Source organism: Adiantum capillus-veneris, chromosome 1 (genome assembly GCF_014529385.1).
Source record: "Adiantum capillus-veneris isolate H3 chromosome 1, ASM1452938v2, whole genome shotgun sequence".
Lineage (NCBI taxonomy): Eukaryota > Viridiplantae > Streptophyta > Polypodiopsida > Polypodiales > Pteridaceae > Adiantum > Adiantum capillus-veneris.
The window spans coordinates 141476789-141500131 of record NC_140931.1 but is presented as its reverse complement, the minus strand read 5'-3'; the positions used below and the strand labels follow the sequence as shown (position 1 = coordinate 141500131).

The window sequence follows — 23343 nt, the reverse complement described above, 5'->3', positions numbered from 1 at the left end:
GCAAAGTCGCTGAAACCTGTGAAACTGTCAAGGACAGAGGCTGTTCCAGTGATTCAGCAAAGATATAGGATAAATCCAAATTATGCCAAGTAGGTGAAAGAGGAATTGGACAAATTGCTGAATGCAGGATTCATAGTGCCAGTGGATCAGACGGAATGGTTGTCACCAATTGTAGTGGTACCCAAGAAGTCGGGAAAGTTAAGGGTTTGTGTGGATTACAGAAAATTGAATGCAGCAACAATTTCAAATCCATTTCCATTGCCTTTTATTGATTTAGTTCTAGATGATGTAACAGGATATGAGATGTACACTTTTCTTGATGGATTTTCAGGGTACAATCAAATACCAATGGCTAAGAAGCATATTGAAAAAAAGTGCTTTAATCACAGAATGGAGAGCTTTTGCATATACAGTGATGAGCTTTGGATTGAAGAATGGACCACCATCGTTTTCGAAGGCAGCTTTTAAAACCTTTGGGCCACATTTGACAGATTTTATGAGGATTTTTATGGATGATTTTTCAATTTTTGGGGAAAAAGTCAAGCATCTGGAATATTTGAGGAAGAATTTTGAAAGATGTAGCATGTTTCGGATGTCACTTAATCCCCAGAAGTGTGCAATAGAAGTACAAAAGGAAAAATTGTTGGGACATATCATCTCTCAAGAAGGAATGTCGATTGATGGGGACAAGATTAGTGCAATTCAAAAAGCTGTAGCTCCAGAAAATTTGAAGGCAGTGATGAGGTTTGTTGGACATATCAAATGGCATGGTAGGTATTTACGGTATTTGGCGGATGTGAGTGCACCACTTAGTCATTTGACCAAAAAGGAAGTGGAATTTGTTTGGGGAGAAGCGCAAGAAAAGGCTTTTAGGGTTATCAAAAAGATGTTGGTGGTTTCACCTATACTTCAACCACCAAATTGGGAATTGCCGTTTCATATGTATGTTGATGCTTCAGACATGGCAGTAGGAGTTGTTTTAATGCAAGAGAAGATTAAGGGATAGTTTAGACCGGTTTATTATGCTAGTAGAATGTTGAGAGCACCGGAGAAGAATTACACAGTTACGGAAAGGGAAGCTTTGGGAATGATTTTTGCTTTGGAAAAATTCCGACATTATGTGCTAGGGAATAAAGTGGTTTTTCATGTGGATCATCAGGCTTTATTGTTTCTAGTAAAGAAGCCAAAATTGGAAGGCAGATTAGCAAGGTGGATGCTCATGTTGCAAGAATTTGATTATATAGTTGTTCATACTCCAGGAACTCACCATGCAGTGACGGATTACCTCAGCAGATTGGAACATAAGGAGGAATTACCAAGAGTATCGGATAAATTGCTTGATGCGAATTTGTTCCGTGTGGAAGGACAGTTTTTTGATAATTGGTATAATCAAATGGTTCAATTTCTGACAGATGGAGTTTTACCTTCGACAATGTCTCCGGATCAGAGGAAGAAGTTTGCATTGAGGAGCAGACCATTTCTGATTATAGCTGGAGCATTATATAGAAGAGGAGCAGATCAGATTATACGACGATGTGTTCCGGATGAAGAACAGAAAGCAGTGTTGCAGGAGGCACATTGGGGATCAGCTGGAGGACATTTCTCAAGCGAAATTACAGGTCAGAAAATTTTACAAGCTGGACTTTGGTGGCCTTTGCTATTGAAGGATGCACATAGTTTTGCCAAGGAATGTGTTCAATGTCAAAAGATGGGGCAGCCTACACAAGGGGATAGGATGCAGGATCATCCAGTCTTGCCATTAGAACCATTTTAGAAGTGGGGAATTGATTTTGTAGGCCCAATAAAACCACGGGCAAAGAGAACGAGTTCCATATATATTCTTGTTGCAACAGATTATGCTACCAAATGGGTGGAAGCGGTGGCTTTGAGAGATAATAAAGCAACAAGTGTGGCACGGTTTCTATATAAAAACATTATGACAAGATTTGGATGTCCTATTGAGTTGGTGTCAGATTAGGGAACACACTTTTTGAATTCTGTGATTCAGGAGTTGACATCCAGACATATGATTTTGCATAAGAAATCTACTCAATATCATCCGCAAGCAAATGGGTGGGCAGAAAGCTTTAATAAGTGTTGGTGAGAATTTTGAAGAAGATTGTGTCGGAAAACAAATCCGATTGGGATGACAAGTTGGATTCAGCACTATGGGCTTTTCAGACGGCTTTTAAGGTGGCGAGGGACTGGAATGACACCTTTCAAATTGGTGTTTGGAATTGAAGCTGTGGTGCCAATGGAATATGTAATTCCAAGCTTGAGGTTGTCAGTTCAGCATAAGTTAAGTCCGCAGGAATCAATTTCCCATAGACAGAAGGAGCTGCTTAAATTGGAAGAGGATAGAATTCAGAGTGCCTATTTGGTGGAAGTTGGGCAGAAGAGGAGACAAGCATGGATGTCTAGGCAAGTGAAATTCAATTTTTTTCAGAAGGGGGATTCGGTGATGTTATATAATTCTAAATTGGGACCACATCCGGGTAAGTTGAAGCTGAGATATTTGGGACCTTATCATATTGAATCAGAACAGGGCCAAGGAACATTTTTGTTGAAGGATGTCTTCGGAACAAAGATTTTGAAACCTGTGTGAATGGATTCAGATTGAATAAATTTTATGGAAAGGTGCCTGAGGTTCCCAAGTGGATGGTCAATAAGGCTGAGGATATTGGCAGTAAATTGTTAACAATTGGTGTTTTGTGGGTTGCAGTGGAATATTCAGAGACAAAATTGGCGATTTGTTCTAGCAATTCAAAACCTGTAAAGGGATCTGGAATTTGGAATTCAGATTGCGAACTGGAAGTTGGAATTCGGACTGTGGGATTTGAAGTCCGGAAAGAGGAAAGTCAAAGGAGTGGAATTGGGCAAAAGGGTACAGAGGTACTCATTTTAAGGCAAAAAAATCACTTAGTACTGATGTGACTCACTTAAGGACGAATATTTTTTGGGCGAATCCTGCATGGCGTGCTCGAATCGAGGAGAAAATTTATCATCATAAGGGTAAGGTGGTGAGAAGAGTTGGAGATCACATCCAAGTGTGTGAACGTCACAGTTTAGTGACTGTTAAGTCGAAGAAGAAGGGCGAAATGTTTTCTAAAATTTTTAAGGGAAAGCTGATGGCGGGTATGCAGGATGATGCGTCATAATCGATACCGAACACCAGGTCGATGAAGATGGCGATGGAGGAGCTGTTCAAGGCGCGGCAACAGGAAGAGCACATCGAGGTGGAGAGTGATGAGGCTGAGTCTCTGAGTGATCAGGGCAGTGTGGAGATGGCGGTGGCAGTGTTTGACCCAAATGAGGCAGAAACCCAGGTATGGCTCAAGCGCATAGGCCTTTATGAGTTTGCATGTCTACCTTGGGATACATGGGCAGAGAATGAGTTCGCTGAGCAGCAGTGGAACATGATTAAGGAGAGTGATGGAATGATTACAAGGGATGTGCACTTGACACCAAGGTTGGTGTCCAAAGTCTTCAAAGTTCCATGTTTACCTGTGCCGGCTAAGGGAAGGAACGTGACTAACTCCCAAATGAAGGGGGAATTTGGAAATCCGATTGGGACGAAGGCATACTATATGGTGAAGAATGCGGGTGGAATCAAAGCCTCAAATTTGTTTTGGTATTTGGAAAAGGTGTGCATTCTGCAGAAGATTGACTACATGTCTAAGGAGGCTTTTGCACCATTGTTTCAAGCTGAGAGAGGCATTAAGGTTGATTGGGCATCATTTTTATATGATCGGATGCAGCTTACTGAAAAGAGAGACCAGTGTCGGACACCAGCAGTGGGTAGAGTAGCACCTTATTTGGCCGCAATTTTTGAGCATGTTCTGAAGGTTTCGTCAGTAGCAACAGGTTTGAAGACACCAGTGGCAGATGTGGCAAAAGAAGAGGGAATATTATGTGGAAGTAAGAGAAGCAAGTTGTTGTTGGGGTCTCCAACAGTTGAAAAAGGTAAATCACCTTTTAAAGTTTCTTGGAAGGGTTTGGAGGAGTCGGAATCAAAGTTGAACAGTTTCACGGTGGAATCAGAATCAAAGAAGTTCGAGTCCAAAGGCAAGAAGGTAACACTGTTTATGAAAGGAATGGGTGGAGCTGCGGAGAAGACTGCTCTGGAAAGTTTGGAAGTTAAAGCAGGTAGCAGTGACAATTATGAGACCAGGGGGATTTTCTCTGTGGAAGAGGTAGCTAACAATTTGACTCATTTGAATGAGTTCCAGTAGAATCAAGATGCGGTGCTTAGGGTGATGGAAGCTGAGAAGATGGAACATAAGTGTAGTGTTATTCCAGAATGGGAAATGCAGAAAGTCAGGATGCAGTTATTTCAAGAGAGGTCGAATAAGAAAAGATTGTAGGAGGAGGTTAAGAGGATTACAGCTGAGGCTATGGCAAGAAATGCTGAAGTTTTGAGTGTAGCTGAGGATTTTACTAGGTGGACAGATGGACTGAAGACTGCAGTGGATGAGCAATTTAAAGAATTGGGGGACAAGGTGGCCGATTTGACCACTGAGAATGTTTTTCTGATTAATAGATTAACTCCATTGCTGGATATGGAGAAGGTGGCATTGCAGAACCAGGGAATGACAGGTATCTTGGTAGCTGATTCGGATGCGGATATCTTGAAGCAAGAAGTGCTGGAATATGCACAAGAGATGTGGAATAAAGCAGCTAGGCTTTAGAGGGAGCATATGGAAGTGTCGACGAACCGCTTCAAGAATTGGTTTCAGCTAGCTAGAGAGGAGAGCATTAGGAGGGAGAATGAGGCATTGAAGATGGAGAATGAGAAACTAGTTGCAGAGATGGAGGAGTTGAAGAACACAAGCAAGGATATTGAAGTAAATGCAGGGGGTCTGAGTAAGTGGACGGCGGAGCTGAGCAGTGATGTTTTGAGACTAGATCGAATTGTAGCAGGAGGAGTGGAATCGGAAGTGGAAAAGCAGGTGGAAAAGCAGGCGGATTCGGATATTACAACAGAAAAGGCAGATGCAGAAGGAGATGCTGGGGAGTAGATTATTTGATCAAGGGATTGTGGGTCCAGGTCAACCTATGGCTCTAGCCACCGGGCTGTGCCAGGTGTTCAGCCTAGGGAATTTTGGATGTTTTACCTTACTGAAATTTGAAAAATTAACTTTTGTACTTTTGGGATTCTAAGGGGTGTTCTTGGGAAAGGGCGTTGCCCATTGGTATTCTTGAACTATGTAACTATCGATCAATGTCCTCTGGGGAATGTGAAAGCGTAAGTTATGGTGGATTTAGTCTGTTATCAGTTTCTGTGTTCTGTTCCAGTTCCAGTTCCATTTTGATTCCCGTGTTTGTCTATTTTGAATGTCTATGCCTTAAACACTTTCTTGCTTAGAGTTTGCTGCTGGAAAAACAAGCATGGAGCTTGATTGAATCTCGACGATCCTGTTTAGCACACCATCACTGCTTACAAATTAACTTCATCATAACTCCTCTAATTCTAACCATACCGCTAACTTTGCTAAAGAAATTTTCACAAGTGTCTGACCCCGTTGCAGACAAAGAAACTTCTAGATGTGTATACTTTTCTCTAAATAGCTTGATTAGAAGAACTATAAAGTGACAAGAGAGCTGAAAATCAAGGAATGTTTCTTTGCTTATGAAATTCTCCTTGAGAGTGTATATCGCTTGTTTCATGATCCAAGTGTGCCACATCCTAAGGAAACAACGTTAGACATTTCTTGAAAAATGAATAACTATTGCCTTCTTTTAATGGAAAACATAAAGAATGACACCTTGTCTGAACACAAAGTACCTGAAAAAGAAGGAAACCTTGCCGGAAGCTTTTACTCTCTCAAACAATGAGAGAGTTGGAGACAAAAAAATATCAATACATGAAGCTACTATTGAAAGACACATTTCTGTTCCAAGTGTTCTTTCTTGCTGAAATTGACTTCCAATGCACAAATCCTTTAGACGTGCTTGCACCTTACGTCCTTCCAATCTTTGGGTTGATCTCTAGTTTTGCATGTCCTTTCTTTCCACATCACCCTCTTGCAATCCATGCTCATCAACCTTAAAATGTTGATATACAAGAGCAACATGATTCAATGTAGCGATATCCTTGCCAAGGACAAGTCTTCTAGAAGCATTATCTAAAGGGTTAACTGTCACAAAGTGATGACGTGGCGGACAGCAGAAACCCTAATTTCTGCCAAAAACCCTAAAATTCCTGCAAACCCTAAATTTTGCCAAAAACCCTAATTTCCGGAAAACGTGGAGGCGGATTATTATAAAAAAAAAATTTGGAAAATGATGAGCGACGCGAATTTTGCTTTTGCTTTTTTTTTTATAAAAAAAGAGAAAAGACTCTCTAAGAGAGAGAGAGAACTGATGCTTTTGATTTTAAAAGCTTTTGGGGCTCTGCTTTTGGGCATCCCTTGTAACCTTTAAATTAGTGGTGAGGGCCTCACTTCTCAGAGCATCTGGACGCAGAGTCTGAGAGTGAAACCCTAACCGCTCTCTTGTACTTTGATGATTGATTAATATAAAAAGAAATACCGAAAGGGGCGCCAATCTTTGGGGCCAATATCTCTAGGCACGGAACTCCGCCGGGCCAGTGCAAATCTATTGTGATCTGTGAATTGTTTTGAAGTGGTTATTTGGTGCTGTCGCGGTTGATTCTTGACTTGGAGTGTCCAAGTCTGTTACAGTGGTATCAGAGCACAGCGGATTTCTCTTCTACAGGAAATTCGATCCCCCGAATTTTTTTTCCGCGGCACCTATGGCTTCAGGCAATGATCAGTCGACTCCCTCTGCATCTGGAGATGCGGGTTGGGATCACAACGAAGATTCAGACAGAGAGTATGGCCCGCCTCGGCCTACTCAGGCGGAGCAAAGAGAGATGGAGCCTCGTCAATTGATTGGCGATGCAACAAAGATGATGCTCAATTTTGCCAAGGACCCGAAGATGGCAAAATATATGAACCAGACCTCTTTGGAAGAGGTACAGATGGAGTGGCAGAGAACCACACCACCACTCCCGAAACCCGCTCTCAAGAAACCTTCTGCCTCCAAGAAATATACGGAGAAGGAACTGGAGAACGTGGTTGATGCACGGATTGCTCAGCTTTTTGACACGCAAAAGAAAGCCAAAAAGCACGGCAAAAAGCAGAAGAAAGGCATTTGACTTCCCGGGATATTTAGGTCGTCGGTCGACATTTGACAAGGCAAAGAAATTGAAGAAGCGCGTCAAGTTTGAAGACCTACCCAGTTCTTCTTCTTCTTCTTCTGACAGTTCTTCTAGCTCCTCGGATTCGAGCGAAGAAGACAGAAAAGGTAAAAAGCGAAGCAAGAAGCAACGCTTTGGAAAGGGCAAGAGAAAGGCAAAGAAGGCTCAATCTCGCCCAGAGACTCACAGTTCTACTGAGGACTCGTCTACAGACAGCTCAGGTTCCGATGACGGAAAGTTTTATGCGAACAAGAAGAATTTTTACAAAGCCAACCAATATGACTTTCTCGAAGATAAAAGCAAGAAAGTCCGAGAGTTTAAGGAAGGTGGCCACTCGATCAAGTTTGATCTTTTCAGGATACTCAGATGCTTCGAAGGCTTTGTCTTTTATACAGCAGTTTGACATCGCTTTCGCGGGAGGACGCTATTCAGAGCACTCCAAGATTCGGAGAGCTGCCTCTTACTTTAAGGGGAATGCTCGTACTTGGTGGTCCACGCTTCTATTAAGCAAGACTGTGCCAGTTACATGGCTGAAATTCAAGAGGCTTTTTATTTCTTCTTGGTTGACTCAAGAGTTTGAGCGAGATATACGAGCTGCTTGGAACCATCTCCGGATGACCAAGAGCGATACAGTGAATTCTTATTGTGAAAGATTCTGGAGCTCTTCATTCAAGAAGATCTCGTTCAGAGAACAGATTGAGCGGTTTACCTTGGGTCTACCTACAGAGATCCGAGATCACTGCTTGGAACAGAAGTCAGCTTCTATTCAGGAGTTGATGAGTCATGCGAAGCGGGGCTTTGCCATTCACTCTGGCCGTCTGACCTACCCCACAGATGAGGCCATGACACAACGAGCCGAACAGACTTCTGGGAATGAAAGTAGAATCAAAAAGAGCAACCCAGAGAAAAAAAAAAGGATGCACGACCCAAGCTTACTCCTGAGGAGAGAGCTCGCTTCATCAGAGAGGGGAAGTGCTTTGGAGAACATGGACATATTTCCGCAAAGTGCCCTGATAAGGCGCAGAAAGAACAGAATGATAAAGACGACGACAGGTCTGAGAGTTCGAGAGCAGCTGAGGAATGTGGCAGAAAAGGCAGATAGAAAAGCAGAACAGTACCACATGGCCTGGGACTTGCACCGAATCTAATGAATGAAAGTACAAACTTTGCCGCTTTTTTTGGGGCAAAGTGAAGGATCGGGAAGCTCTTTTGAAGGAGCCAAGGCCAACTTCTTTTCACTTGGAATTGGCGGCTCAATTTGGAACTACGCCCGACAGACTGACGCCATAGGCAGAGGTAGTTCGACTGGTACCCGGATGGGATGTTGCCATTACACCGAGCATTGGCAAACTTCGTTTGCAATGACAGGGGTGTTCAGGGCACGTGAGTGACGTTCTACTCGGGATCCCTTGGTACCACAAGAACTACGCCGTGGTTGACTACCAGGCCGAGAAAGCGACTTTGATAAATGAAGGGCTTAGAGATTGTACTTGATGAACTTCAGTTTTCTTACTCATTCTTTTGGGAGAACTGAACGATGGATAAAGGTTGAATTTGTTTTGACCTGAAGAAAAGAACGCCAAGATTTTTTTTTCTCCACGCTCATGCCGATTGCTTTTGAGAGGGCTTGAAGATCATACCATTGATCTGATATCTGGAAGCACGCCACCGAATTAGCCACCTTATCGTGTGAGCCGAGTACAGAATGAAAAGATTATGAACTCAATGAAAGACCTCTTGGAAAAGGGTCTTGTCCAGCCTAGTACTTCACCGTATTGCTCTCCAGTGTTGTTGGTTTTGAAGAAAGACGGATCTTGGAGAATGTGCATTGATTATAGCACTCTCAACGAAATCACCATCAAGAACAAATTTCCGATTCCTAGGATCGATGATATACTCGACAGGTTACAGGGATCCTCGTGCTTTAGCAGGATTGACTTGAAGAGTGGATATCATCAGATCAAGATAGCACCAGGAGATGTCTACAAGACAGCTTTTCGGACGGCTTTTGGGTTATTTGAGTTTTTGGTGATGCCTTTTGGCTTAACCAATGCTCCTGCGACATTTAAGCGGATGATGGACAGGATTTTTCGAGAGTACAGGCTATTTGTTGGCACTTTCTTTGACGACATCATTGTTTTCTCCAAGAATGAGGCAGAACACAGAGATCATCTGCTTAAAGTCTTTCAGGCATTACGAGATCACACGTTAGTGATTAATGCAAAGAAAAGTGAATTTTTCCTACTAGAGATACACTTTTTGGGACACATTGTGTCAGCAGCAGGAGTGCGAATGGACCCGGCCAAGATAGAGACTATCCGTGATTGGCCCGATTTGAGGAATGTCCATGAAGTTAGAAGCTTCTTGGGACTGTGTTCGTACTACAGGCGGTTCATACGAAAGTTTGCAGAGGTTGCTTCCCCTTTGCATATCTTGACACAGAAATAAGTACCTTTTTCGTGGGGACCCCCAGAGGTGACTGCCTTTCAGACGTTGAAAGAGAAATTGACTACGGGACCTATTTTGACTTTGCCGGACTTGCAGAAGTCATTTGAAGTATATTGTGATGCTTGTGGTCGTAGTCTGGGTGCGGTCTTGATGCAAGAAGGCCATGTCATAGCTTACTAGCGGTTATCCACGCTCTTACTCAGTGGCGGAATTACCTACTCGGAGCGGATTTTACTGTCTTTACAGACCATCAGAGTTTGCGCTTCTTCTTGTCACAGAAGCAGCTTTCGGAAAAGCAGATGCGGTGGGTGAACATCTTGTCACAGTTCCACTTTTTGATTGTCCATGTGCAGGGACAGAAGAATGTGGTGGCAGATGCTTTGTCTCGGAAACCGTTGGTTCTGGCTATTTCCGCGATACATCATAGGAGCTTCGAGCATATGGTCGATCAGTATGCCACAGATACAGATTTTGCAGATATTTTCACACGGATACGGGATGGGGAGACAGTAGCTGGATACTCCCTTCGGGAAGGCTACTTGATGAAAAATACTATGTTGTGCGTTACACAGCCGTTGAGGGAAAAGGTTATGACTGATTGCCACTGTCCACCTTTTACGGGTCACCGCGGCATTGCTACCACCATGAAAGGGATAGAGAGAGATTTCTTTTGGCGGTGACTGAAGAAGGATGTGGAAGAGTTTGTGCGCAGTTGCTTGGTATGCCAGAAGGTCAAGTTTGACAGGCATAAGGCACAGGGATTGTTACAGCCTTTACCCATACCCACCTGCCCCTGGGAAAATATTGAAATGGATTTCATTTTTTTTTTATCTCCAGTGAATACAGAATGATCACAATGATTTTCCGATTACATGGCACGTCTGAGACGATTCTCTCCGACATAGACCCTAGATTTATGAGTTGGTTTTGGAAGGCAATTTGGGAGAACATTGGCACGTAGTTGCAGTTCTCGTCATCGTTCCACTTGCAGACTGACGGGCAATTTGAGATTGCCAATTCAGTGATTTTAGATTTATTGAAGTCTTGTATCTCGCATCAGAAGACTCAATGGGAAAAGAACTTACCTTTGGTGGAATTTGCCTACAATAACACGATACACTCTTCGACGGGGAAGATGCTATGTGAGATTGTTGAAACTGCTGCGAAGGTTCCATCCTTCCTGAGCACGAAAGATTAGAAATTTGAAGCGGATGTATATTCGCGAGATTTGGATACGACTTTTGCCAAGGTTCGCGAGACTTTGCAGGAGTCTCAAGAACGACAGAAAAAGGCAGCGGATCGCCATCGTCGCGACTGGAAACTGAAGGAGGATGATTGGGTGCTCTTACTTTTGAGAAGGCACGCCTAAGAAAGAAACAGGGAAAGGAGAGGCTTTTTCCAAAGCTTAGTATGTGATACTACGGACCTTTCCAGATTACTGACAAGATAAATGATGTCTCCTTCCGATTGAAACTGCCAGATACTTGGAGGATTCACAATGCATTGCATGTGAGTCTCTTGAACCCTGCCTGATGATGGGGAGCCTGATGAGCAACCCAAACTGGAAGAAAACGAGGAGATCCTTGTTCCTTAACAGATTTTGGCACATAATGATACGAAGAAAGGTAAAGTCTGAAGGCGGTTCTTGGTTAAGTTCAAGAACTTTCCTGCATTTGATGCGAAGTGGATGGAGGAGGAGGACCTAGCAGATACTCCTCGGATTGTGAAACTTTACCTCGATGTTTTGGTTTAGCATAGTCTACTCCAAACGGAACCCAAAAACTCAGCTTGGCCGAAGATCTGGTGCAGTGGGATGCACAAGAGGGGAGTTACTCCGCTCCTTTGTCAACAAATGCCTCGATTTTGATACTAAAGTCACTGATGTCTCTTTGAGCTTCAGGGATACTGAGAGCTGTCAGTATTCTGCTAGATGACTTTATGAAATGGAATTCTTGATTATGATACTGATTTGTTCTTGACTTCTTGTGAGTGCAGGAACTGGTAGACGAAATGACTGCAGCATTTTGGTCTGATTGATCTCGAATAGACATGGTTGCAATAGGGGTTAGTCAATCGGACATCGATGAGGTCCCGATTGGACCTAGATGTGATTGCTAGCTACATTGCCGATAAATCATGGTCTAAGATCCGAATGAATGTTGAATGTCATGTGATGTCCTGTGATGTCTGGTGATGTCCTGTGATGTCGTGTGATGTGACTGTCGATTTTGTACATGTGCTAGATGTGTGTTCCTAGTACGTAGATACTAATAGTCAGTGTCTGCTAAGACGGTTTATGGCTTTTGTCGGTTTTGCAGGCGTAATCGCGGTCGATTACAATGCTTTCAAGAGGGGGGTATGTCACAAAGTGATGACGTGGCGGACAGCAGAAACCCTAATTTCTGCCAAAAACCCTAAAATTCTTGCAAACCCTAAATTTTGCCAAAGACCCTAATTCCCGGAAATCGCGGAGGTGGATTATTAAAAAATATATATATATATTTTTATTTTTTTTGGAAAATGATGAGTGACGCGAATTTTGCTTTTGCTTTTTTTTAATAAAAAAAGAGAATATAAAAAAAAAGAGAAAAGACTCTCTAAGAGAGAGAGAGAGAACTGATGCTTTTGATTTTAAAAGCTTTTGGGGCTCTGCTTTTGGGCATCCCTTGTAACCTTTAAATTAGTGGTGAGGGCCTCACTTCTTAGAGCATCTGGACGCAGAGTCTGAGAGTGAAACCCTAACCGCTCTCTTGTACTTTGATGATTGATTAATATAAAAAGAAATATCGAAAGGGGCGCAAGTCTTTGGGGCCAATATCTCTAGGCACAGAACTCCGCCGGGCCAGTGCAAATCTATTGTGATCTGTGAATTGTTTTGAAGTGGTTATTTGGTGCTGTCGCGGTTGATTCTTGACTTGGAGTGTCCAAGTCTGTTACATTAACCAACTTTTTTCCATTTTGGATGAAGTTCGAGTCATGCAATCCCAAGATACTTCCATTATAATCTATGCTCGTTGTGCCACCCCTTCCAAGGAATAGAGAATTGAATACCCACTTGAGAAGTGTAGTCATCTATCATGAGTTTCATTCTTCGAGCATCCCCATCAAAAGCATGACCAATCAAAGGACCTACAATGTTTTTAAGTTGCCAAATCCAAAGCAATGCTACTGCATCCCATTGCGCTTTGATAAAATTTGAATTAAATCAATTACATGTCAGCTGGACCACAAGGACAAGCTTTGGTAGACAATGAATAAGTGGATTTGCAATAAGAACCCGTGCATAGTGAGCAATAATATTAGCGTGGAATGCTTCAACAACGTTGTTGTACCCGGCTTCACCAGAACCAACGACCACCACAAAATCAAGTACACAAATGTTTTCTTGTTTCCTTCCACAAAAGCCGACAAGTTCATCATCCCTTGCATTCCACCTCTTTATAACAGTCTCATCTTTGGTAATAATAATAGGAACGCTACCCATTGGAATGTTGTTTCTACCCATTTGGTGCTTGTAACCTCAGCCACATATAGAAATATATCCTCCCAGACCCTTGTTTTATAATATATAGACTTCCTTGTTGCCCTCATGGTAGTTGAAATACGAGGTCCCCCAAGGTTCAAAGAGAGAAAGTTGTGCATTCTTGTATCTCCCCACCATTTAACAGCCTCGAAGAGACTCTTTGTTGTGTCAAAGTATCTCTTGCCTCGCGGATCTCTTCCAAGGTTTTGCAAGATATCCATAAGAAATCTCCACAATGCTTGCTTTCCCTCAAACAAACCAAGGTTGTGCGCATTGATTATATCCATGCAAAACTTTTTCACATCTCCTCTTCCCAAGGCTTCGGAGAAGTATCATGAAGGTTCCTGACTCTTACACTTAATGTTGCAACTTTGGTTTTTGTGAACCACATTTGCTTCTTAAGTCTTCGAACTAGGATACACCGAATCTCTGAGTTAGTCATGTAATCAAGTCTTCTGTCGAAACCTGTATCTCTAAGCCCTCGACTATGTGTTGCCTGGGATTGGCGATAGACTCTCATCCAAAAATCTCATTCCTTGGAAATGGAGGTGCAATCTGAAGCCCATCAAATGGCATTCCCAGTATGCTTACTCTACTACAATTTTTGTAACGAAAAGTTTCAGATATGTCGATGACGCATTGATCCATATAACGTCCCTATGGTGTTTGGTTCACAAAACCAATTTGCACTCCCTCTACTATCATCTAAAAATGGTTTTAGATCAATTGTGTTTCCTCCAAATGTGAATGATTTTTGCCAAAATCCGCAACATAGTGTTGATGTATATTTTCTTCTATTTGGACAAAAAGGAAAATAAAGAACAACAAAAGTCTTTTTTATCAAAAACTGCTTCAAAAGTGGTACAAGGAAAAGACAAAGAGGTACCTAGAATGGCATACCTTCACCTTCATTTCTTTCTGGTGCACTTCGAGTTTCTCGCAGACCTTTGCAAAGAGTTCGCAACTGGATGTCCATGACATTCTATCTCTGACACCGTCATCTCTTGGGCATGGTTGACTTGCTCCTTTCGTAGTTTTTTAGATAACACATACTGTGTATCTATATCTTTGGCACGCTTACTCTTCTCTGTTTCTGCATGCCAAGTCAAATCCCAAGCCTTGAGATTTATCAGTTGAACACCTTTGGGAAGAGCTTTATATAAATCATAGGCGCACTTTTCCATATTACCAATGATACTATAAGCAGACAGCTTTGTCTTTACTTATAACAAAGGTTTTCTTGGAGACTGCACTTACAATTGCTTTTTCAAGCATTTTTTCTATGAGCGTCTCATTTTGCACGATACTTTGCACCTGCTTTCTGGTAATTCACTAATCATCTTACAGAGAGTTGATCTTAGAGACTAAAGAAATGCCTTCTTCGTACCCTATGCCATAGTGACTATATAGATATCCTATGAACAAAAAGAAATGAGAATTCAACCTACATATGTGTAGATATTTTTGAGTCTATTTTAAACTATCACATTAAGAATCTTACATTAACCTAATGTGACCCATACATCACTTTGAAAGTTAAAAGAATTGAAGGTAAATATCGATAGCTCAAGGTGGCACACCCGATCTACAAGCCATATGACCATGTGACAAATTGAGACTATATTTGTAATCATATACAAAATAAAGACATTGTGTATGTGTGACACACAAACCCAAGGTATACTAGACATGTCTTGGCAAGAAACTATAACTCAAGATCATCACACCCGATCAAGCCATATGGCCTTGTGAGAAATTGAGACTATAGAATTTATAACTACAAAGTAAAGAAACTAACAATCTCAAAATCTACAACACTTTTTACTGTAAAAAGAGGTACCAATTAACATTTGGTAAGAATGGATAGCTCAAGAGACCTGGTCACGCTTTACGAATAGCTAGAAGAACTGAAGGTAAAAATCGATAGCTCAAGATGGCACACCCGGCCAAGCCATATGACCATGTGACAAATTGAGACTATATTTACAATTATATACAAAATAAAGACATTGTCTACGTGTGACACAAAGACCCAAGGTATACTAGACATGTCTTGGCAAGATAGCTCAAGATGGCACACCCGGTCAATCCATATGACCATGTGACAAATTGAGATACAACCAGTCAAAACCATATAACCATGCGATGAATTGAGATTATTTTAATTGTAAATCCATTCCAATTTTGGTTTGTCCAATAATCTACATGTACATTTACAATAGATAATTGTCGCTAATAGCTAAGGCAACTCTTTACAAGAAGAAACTCTTAAGACTTTAATACATTTTCGTCTACACACAGAATGACCGCTTTTGCTACTTCAAGAAAACTTGAAAAGACAAGATCTTTGAACCTTCGAGAAAAACATGCGATGTCACACACCCAACTTGAACATACAATGTCTCATTCCTTTCTTTGATGAACACCTAGTCCTACATTATACAAACTCTATACTTAGCTAGACAAATATTGAATCTTTCGCTAAGAGTGAAGAGTCTTTCACTATGATAGATGAAGACGTTATTTAACAAAAAATCAGCATACATTATATGTACATAGTCTACATTTTTGTGGAGAGTTGAAATCTTTAATGGACATTAAAAATTAAAATGATGCATTCTAATTTCTATAGATTATCACTAACTTGCAAAATCTCGGCTAAGTTTGGAGCTTGCCTAAAAATTGACAAAATTAGCAAGATTTGGTGTAATTGCCGATAGATACTTCAAACTGTGATCTAAAAACCGTAGTAGTTTTAAGTTTATTATTTGTCCCTATTTTCTTTGGATAAGACAAATGATTATGGCAAGCTCTGCAATGTGCACCAACCCTTAAGCATAATTCAATTTTGAAGTAACTATAGTTTTACTACTAACTTAACAGTGTTAAAAAATATTCAAGACTCGGTGTATTTTAATCGACAAATATCGTGAAATCCCAGTTATATTTTGAGCTTGAAGAGAACCAAGAAATTTACGTAAGTTTTAATGTACATACCAGGCAAACCCTTCAAATTTTGACCAATAAAATAGAAGAATTCCAACTCGCCCTAATTTTCTTTTGGTTGGAAAAATACAAAGAGTCCCAATTTCCCACAACTTAAAGGGGCCACGAACTAACGATGGTCTTCACAATTAATCACAATGCACATTGCACATTAGAGTTTAAAATTTAGAGAAGCTAAAAATAGAGAGCAAATGTATTAAACAACAAACAAATTACCAATGACGTCACGGGCAGAAAGACTCCTTAGACTTGGACGAGTTTAGTTTTTGGCTGCAGCACGTGCAGGTGGCAGAAGCTCCAAAGATGCAGCGGCAATGGCAGGTCGTGAGCTGTGCAGTAGAGGGTGCTTGAGGCTGGAGATGTCTGCAGTGAAACCGATACTCAACTAGGTCGCACTGAGCAGACGATAGCGCTGAGCAAGCTGTAGCGAAACCGCTACTCAACCAGGTCGCAACTCGCGCCTCGTACTCGACAGCGAGCGGATGAATCATGTGAGTGACAGGCTACACCAGGTCGGAGACTCAAAGTCCGGACTTGTCACTCCATAGCTAAGACTCAAGAGCTTAGAGCAGGCGAAGGTGAAGACGAAGGGACTCGGGAGTCGGGAGCATGTAAAAGTTTGCTAAGACGAAATGTTGGGCCTTTGAAAATTAGGGGTTGTAACTTCTATATACTTTCAAACCTTACACGGACATGGACAAACCCCAACGCCTGTTGCCTAGACTTCAAGCTCAAAAGTTGATCCTCCTTAAGCAGAATAACCCTCAAATTTCAAAAATTTGCAAAATATTTCCAATATGTTGTAGTTCATTTGAAGCCGGTTTTTGAAGGGCAATTGGATGGCTAGCCCTTCTAATGAGGGATCGGACAAATTACCTTCCTTCGGAGTTGAAGGACAACTTCAATTTGATCCCTTCAACTGCAAGGTTTTTCACCAGACAACCCTTCCTACGCAAGGTTGACAGCCGTTTGAAGGGCAGAAGGGCGTCAAAAACTATCGTTGATATTATTTTTACTGTTACTGTGGCATAGGCTGCTAATGGGCGGTTAGCGAAGTGGGCACTAGGAAAAACTCAAAAGTTGGGAAAAAAATTTGTTGTTGAGTCAAATTTGCATGAAGATTTCTAGACGTAGGCTGGATTTACACGATGCAACGAAAGAAGAGGGCTAGAGGTGACTTCGACCTTCTCTATGTTCACATCGTGCACTTGAGAGATGCTTGGATTAATGTTGTGTTGCCCCCATATTCAAACGATGGTGATAGAAAAGATCGATCTTGTGCATCCCCTATTTTCAAATAGTACAGGTAGATGATGCTTGAAGACCATCATGTTGCCATGAAAGGTGGTGAAACAAATATAGAGTGAAAATCTATGTTCTCAAGATGTGTCATTTCTACATTTGAACTAGCATAATAAATACCAGCTAACATTCTCTCTCTCTCTCTCTCTCTCTCTCTCTCTCTCTCTCTCTCTCTCTCATAACAGGTCTTGAGTTCAACTCTCCTCGTCGGCTAGATCTTTTAAGGTATCTTGGGATAGTTTCCTACAACGTTAAAACTCTCTTCTTCTTGTTCTTCTTCTTCTTCTTCTTCTTGTCTCTCTCTCTCTCTCTCTCTCTCTCTCTCTCTCTCTCTCTCTCTCTCTCTCTAGCCAATGTGTGGCAGGACAGAGAGGAATTAGGATGTATTCTTGTTCTTCAATGATTAACTTTTTGTTGATGACTACACTTATGTGTTATCTTTGTGCACATAATCGTTTGTTTTGTGAGGTAATATTGACAAATTACATGCTAACCGCTAAAAAATGCATCTCAATTGTCAAAAAGGAATAAAAATTAGAAAAGCTTGATCAATCCGACCAAAATAGATACATGAGTACTTTGGGAACTCTAAAAATTTGAAGGGTATTTTGGGAATTTTGAAAAATTAGAGGGGTTCGAGCAAACGAGGAAATTTACATATGTTTTAGTGTAATTACCGACAAAAGCTTCTAATTTTGACCCAAAGAACAAGATAATTTCAAGTTTGCCCTTACTTTCACCACACTATGAAAGTATTCATCAATGCACACACACACACACACACACACACACGCATAGAGAGAGAGATGCTTACTATTGTATTTAAGTTTGCTCAAGTAGTTGAATGTAGGCCCAATGTAGCCACCACCACCCCCCCCCCCTCTTATGTGTACGATATGAGTATGAAATAATGAGGGGCTACCCCTATTGTATACACTTATGTACAAAATACAAAGCCCCCCCCCTATTGTACAGTCACGTGGTACCGTACAAAAAAACACAGTGAATCCCCCGGGGGACTAATCTGACAAAGTTTAGGAAATCTATCTACAAGCATCCATACCTAGACATTACCTCATATGGTGGTTAGAAGACCCATGATAAATCCCATAGAGATACTACAATTGTGGTGCAAAAAGCTTCATAAGCTATCACTTTCATGAATTTGCATGCCGCTCCACATATACCTTTGCTAAACACTAGGGCCCATAACACCTAGAGTGAATGAATTTAGCGAAACATATCCAAGCCTGCATTTCCATGGCTATAGTTGTTAATGCTTATGGTGGATGTTGTAATTGTCTAACCTTGTCACCCCTCTACGACCAGTTGTCATGAAATTTAGAAGAAAATTCTTGCTTGAGATTGAATCTATGTCTAATTTTATTGTCCTTGCTTGAATTTGGCTCATAGCCATGGATTGCAATAGACTTAGAGCTATTGTATGTACCTTGTGAACCCTCTTGACTTGATTCATGTCGACACCCAGTTAAAAACACTTTACAAAGTTCCCCCAAATTTGTAAGTTGATAACATATTCCAAACTTTGGATGCTTCTATGCAATATGCCTAAAGCTGAAGCCTTCATTCACATAAAAACATCATCACAATAAAACATGATGTGCTCATCGCTAACAGACGCTTCTGCCTATATGCACATGCCATGTCAAAAGAAAATTCTTAAGCTCCAAGCCATGATAGCCATAATTCATGCAAGCTTGTTGTCCTTTGTGTACTAATCCAAGCACCAAATTTAAGGTTCTTGAAACCTTTAAAGACTCTAGTATGTCCTCCTAGAGTTAATATAAGAACGACCTTGTCGTGCATCAACAAATAATTGACCTTGTCAAGTTGTACATTGGAGTGAAAACATGAGAAGTACCTGCAATTAATGCATGTAACAATCACAATGACAAAGCATATCGAAGATCGGCCCATACTGAGAGCAGATACACAATATATCCATCACAAACCCTTGATGATAAAGGTTCTAATTGGCTCCTTGGCCATACATTCCTAAAATAGCCATGATAGGAATCACCCCCACTTGTAAAACTTGCTTCCATTCAGTAAATTTTACTATTATGAGTGGCCAAGCCATGGAAAAGTTGATAAACGCTTTATACAACAGCCTTGCTAAGATTGAGAAGCGCGGCATTTGTTTGCAAAACCAACTCAAGGTTAGGTTAAAAATAAGCAAACTCAATAACCTTTGACCTAACTGACCAACGCCATTTGCTACCACCTTGGTTGGACGTGGTACTTCTTGCACCATAAACTTGTATATGGAGCAAGAAAAAACCACGTAACGTATGGAATGTCAAACCTTATGACCATTATTGATTGATGTTTACTGCATGGAACCGTCCACACATAACAGTCGTGCTTCACGTGCATATTATTGTTTCATCTTTGCATAAATTTTTCATCATCATAGAAATTTCCCTTTTGTCCTGCTCATTGTTGTCATGGGCTGCACCAACCCATCTTGCAAATATCTCCTTGGTCTTGCACCACTCTTTGTAAGCTTTGTGAAGAAAATCATGTCGAACGTTTCAAAGTGGGGGATGTCAACTTGTTGCAAGGAGTGGGAAAGAGCGCTTAGGAGTGGGTTTTCACAAGGCCTTTGAATTAAACTCTCAAAGGGGCACCCACATGAAATAAAACAAGTAGCTATGGCATGCAACAACTTGGCAACATAGAGAAAGAAAGAAACGTTGGGATCACCCAGTGGCAAGCTTGGATGAAATCCCCAAGAAACAAAAACGTGCATCTTTGCTCAATGACTTGTGTGTGTAAGAGTGCTTTCTCGTACGGGTCATGGCTCCTTTTCATCCACCATGGAAGCTTTGGAGAGAGAGAGAGAGAGAGAGAGAGAGAGAGAGAGAGAGAGAGAGAGAGAGAGAGACCTCATGCAAGGCCACAACCTCCCTCCTTTCCTTGAGCTCTAATACCATTGTAAAGACTCGAGAATAGACACATGCTCTTCTCCACCCAACTATGCCATATATGTGCCCTTTCCCCATGCTATATACAGTATACTCGTACCACATGTGTGTCCTAGCCATTGGCCTACCAAGTCCTACCTTAGACTTAACAACGTGTGTGAGGCCTATGATAAGACTAGGCAGGCCAAGGGCCTGGACAGACATGCGACAAAGGGGTCTTATAAATAGTGGGGCAAGGGCCTATATAGGGCATGATTGGGTGGCTATTTTCATGTGCTAGTCCCCTCTATCTTAGATTGGTATCAAAGCTCGAGGGAGAAGGGCAGCTATGGAGGAGGGGAAGGGCGTAGGGACTCTGGTTCTCTCTCCCTCCCAATCGCTCTCTTGATCTCTCTTCTGCTTGAGGAAGCATGGAGGCATGGCGGTCTCTCATTTGGAGATCCTAAGTGGCCTTAATTTGGCCAAGGGGTTGTTCACTCACCTCCTCCCCTCCAACATGCACAATGCAAACAAGAAAGGTATTGGAGGTCAAGGCACGAATGCATTGCAAAAATTTTGCAAGTTTAAAAAATTCAAAGTTTCAACAAGGCTAATAAGCAAGTTGTGTGAGCATGGAAAACAAGCACTTGTTTTAGAATCTAGCTAGTTTTGAAAGAGGTACTTGGAAAACTCGCTCTCTGGAAGGGAGAAATTCAAGTTTCAACAAGCTCCATGATGGATGAAAGTCTATGGCATTATAAGAGTAAATGGACAACACAATTGCCATAGGGTTTACAATTTTGTTCATCATATGGGCCAGTAGGTTCAGCAAGAAGCACTTGAAGCTCCAGAGCTTCGACATGCACAAGATTTTAAGGCAAAGCAAGGCGAAAGGGCAACCACAAGGAGGGTACCAAGAGGTTCATCTTCCAAAAGTCGACAAGGTGACGAAAGCCGAGGACAAAGTGTCAAGGTGTGATTATGGTTGACAAGCAGTGCAACCAAGAGTTGGCAAGTTTTGCAGCTTCTCAACCTATCTCTAACAGGAACAAGGCAAGGTTGCCTAGCAATAAAAGCAATTCGGCATAAGTACTTCATGAGCAATGACAAAATATTGGTTTGAAGACCACATTCAAGCAAGGCTTGAATAAGAAACGATCTCAATAAGAAGCACGAATTCTCCCTAGTCAACACTTTGGTGAGAGTACCTCAACTAAGTACAATCATCATGTTTGACATTTCTTGTTTTCATCAGTTTTTAAGATTTATGTATCATTTTATATTGCAAAATATTTCCAAGAGGTTAACTTTTGATGCAAAAACAAGGTTCAACCAACAATGCTTTAGTATCTCAAGGAGATGGTTCTGGATCCAAGGAGGTCAAAAATACTTGGCAACTGTTAGTACAACAAGGCGTGTTACTAGAATTTATGAAGGAGTCCCTCTTTCTTCATCTTTGAGTCTCGGGTTTGAATTTTTGCTAGGGCATGGCTCCTAGGCAACGTAATCGGTAAATATGTCAAAACATTTTGAACTTATTTGATCTTGCAAAATTAATTTATCATACCAACTTGACAAGCAAAGGTTGTTTTGGTTAAGCAGATTTTGGTAGTTAGATGACATTTGATAGCTAAGATTCAAGAGCTATTTGTTTAAACATTGAGCAATCTCATGATTCTAAATAAGCTACATGATTCGGCAAGGCTGTTTCTCTATGCAAGCTCGACATGGTCGATTCTCTTTGTCTTTGACATGAGCACTTGTTAGCTATGAGCACTTAGGCTGCAGTCTGTCTCATCTTTTTAATGAACTTATGCAAAGCAATGATTCACTTTAGAACATATTGCATGTAAGCTTCCAAAGTTTGGAATATGCTATTAGCATACAAACTTGGGGAAATTTGACAACATGTCTATTTGGATTTTTATTGGAGATTGGTATGAACCAAGCCGCGAGGGCATGCAGGGTACATCCGCTGACAGCTCTAAATTTCTCAGCATACTTGGCTATGATCTAAATTCAAGCAAAGGTAACTTGTCTTAGAGGGGCGATAAACCTAGAAAATTTCAAGTTTTTCTTGTTTTCTACTCTTTCATTTTTATTTGAAAAAGATTTCCCTACTGTGCAAAGATAAGTGCTTTGACAAACTTAATGCAAAGCAAGGCTTCTTTTTTGTCTCAAAATACTATCCATTGATTTAGGATGAAGGATAATGCCACACAGGTTTGGCATACTAGCAATATGATATAAGCTCACATTTTTAGCTACTTTATTCGAGAAGAATTAAGGCTGGTAGAATGTCTTATGACCATTGTATGTGTCTACAGTGGTGGCGGGCACTTTACATCATTGGCTCTATGCACAAGGTGCAAGTATGACTACCTTCTTTGGTGTGTTAGAGAGTTTTCTCTTCTATTCATGGAGAGATAAGATTCTTTCATGATCTATTTGTAAATAAAATTCCAACTTGAGAAGATTTGTTGCATAGTTGCAGGAGTGATTATGTCTCTAGGAGTGATATTTTCAAGTGTACGACCCAACCAATACAAAATCACTCCATAGGTGTTGATGATCGTAGTTTGATCTCATCATAGTTGTACTTTCAAGGAGAGAAGTCGGCATTTTTCCAAGGGGTAGTGGAAAAGTTCAACTTTCCAAGTTGATTCCAAGCACTATTAGTCAAGGTAGACTGTGTTGGTCTTCGTTGACTGCTAGTTGAGCAGTTTTCATACAGAGTCTAACCAAGGGCTTTGACATTACAGATTTTAACCAAGGGGTTTGGATTGCAAAGAAAACATCCAGGATTGCCAGTACAATAGTACTTGATTTCCACTAATCTTTTGATTAGTGTTACTAGGCCTTTTCAGGTAGGAGATTTGGTCATGTGTATTTGACTACGAGTAACTGAACACTATGTTCAATCTCCAAGGGTGCAT

The 23343-nt window shown here is 41.2% G+C and overlaps 1 protein-coding gene across 4 annotated transcripts in view; it reads right to left on the bottom strand.

The window, feature by feature from the left end:
* The window catches only part of LOC147465710 (uncharacterized), a 74070-nt gene extending 57246 nt beyond the window's left edge, over positions 1-16824 (bottom strand). For 2 of the 4 annotated variants that reach the window (XM_086521538.1, XM_086521539.1), the window contains exon 1: positions 16395-16824. The gene's annotated coding sequence lies outside the window, so the exon portion shown is untranslated. Of the gene's footprint in view, positions 1-14072; positions 14266-16394 lie in introns of all 4 variants that reach the window. The other 2 variants (XM_086521536.1, XM_086521535.1) reach the window with 2 other exon arrangements.
* Between the last annotated feature and the right edge of the window lie 6519 nt (positions 16825-23343).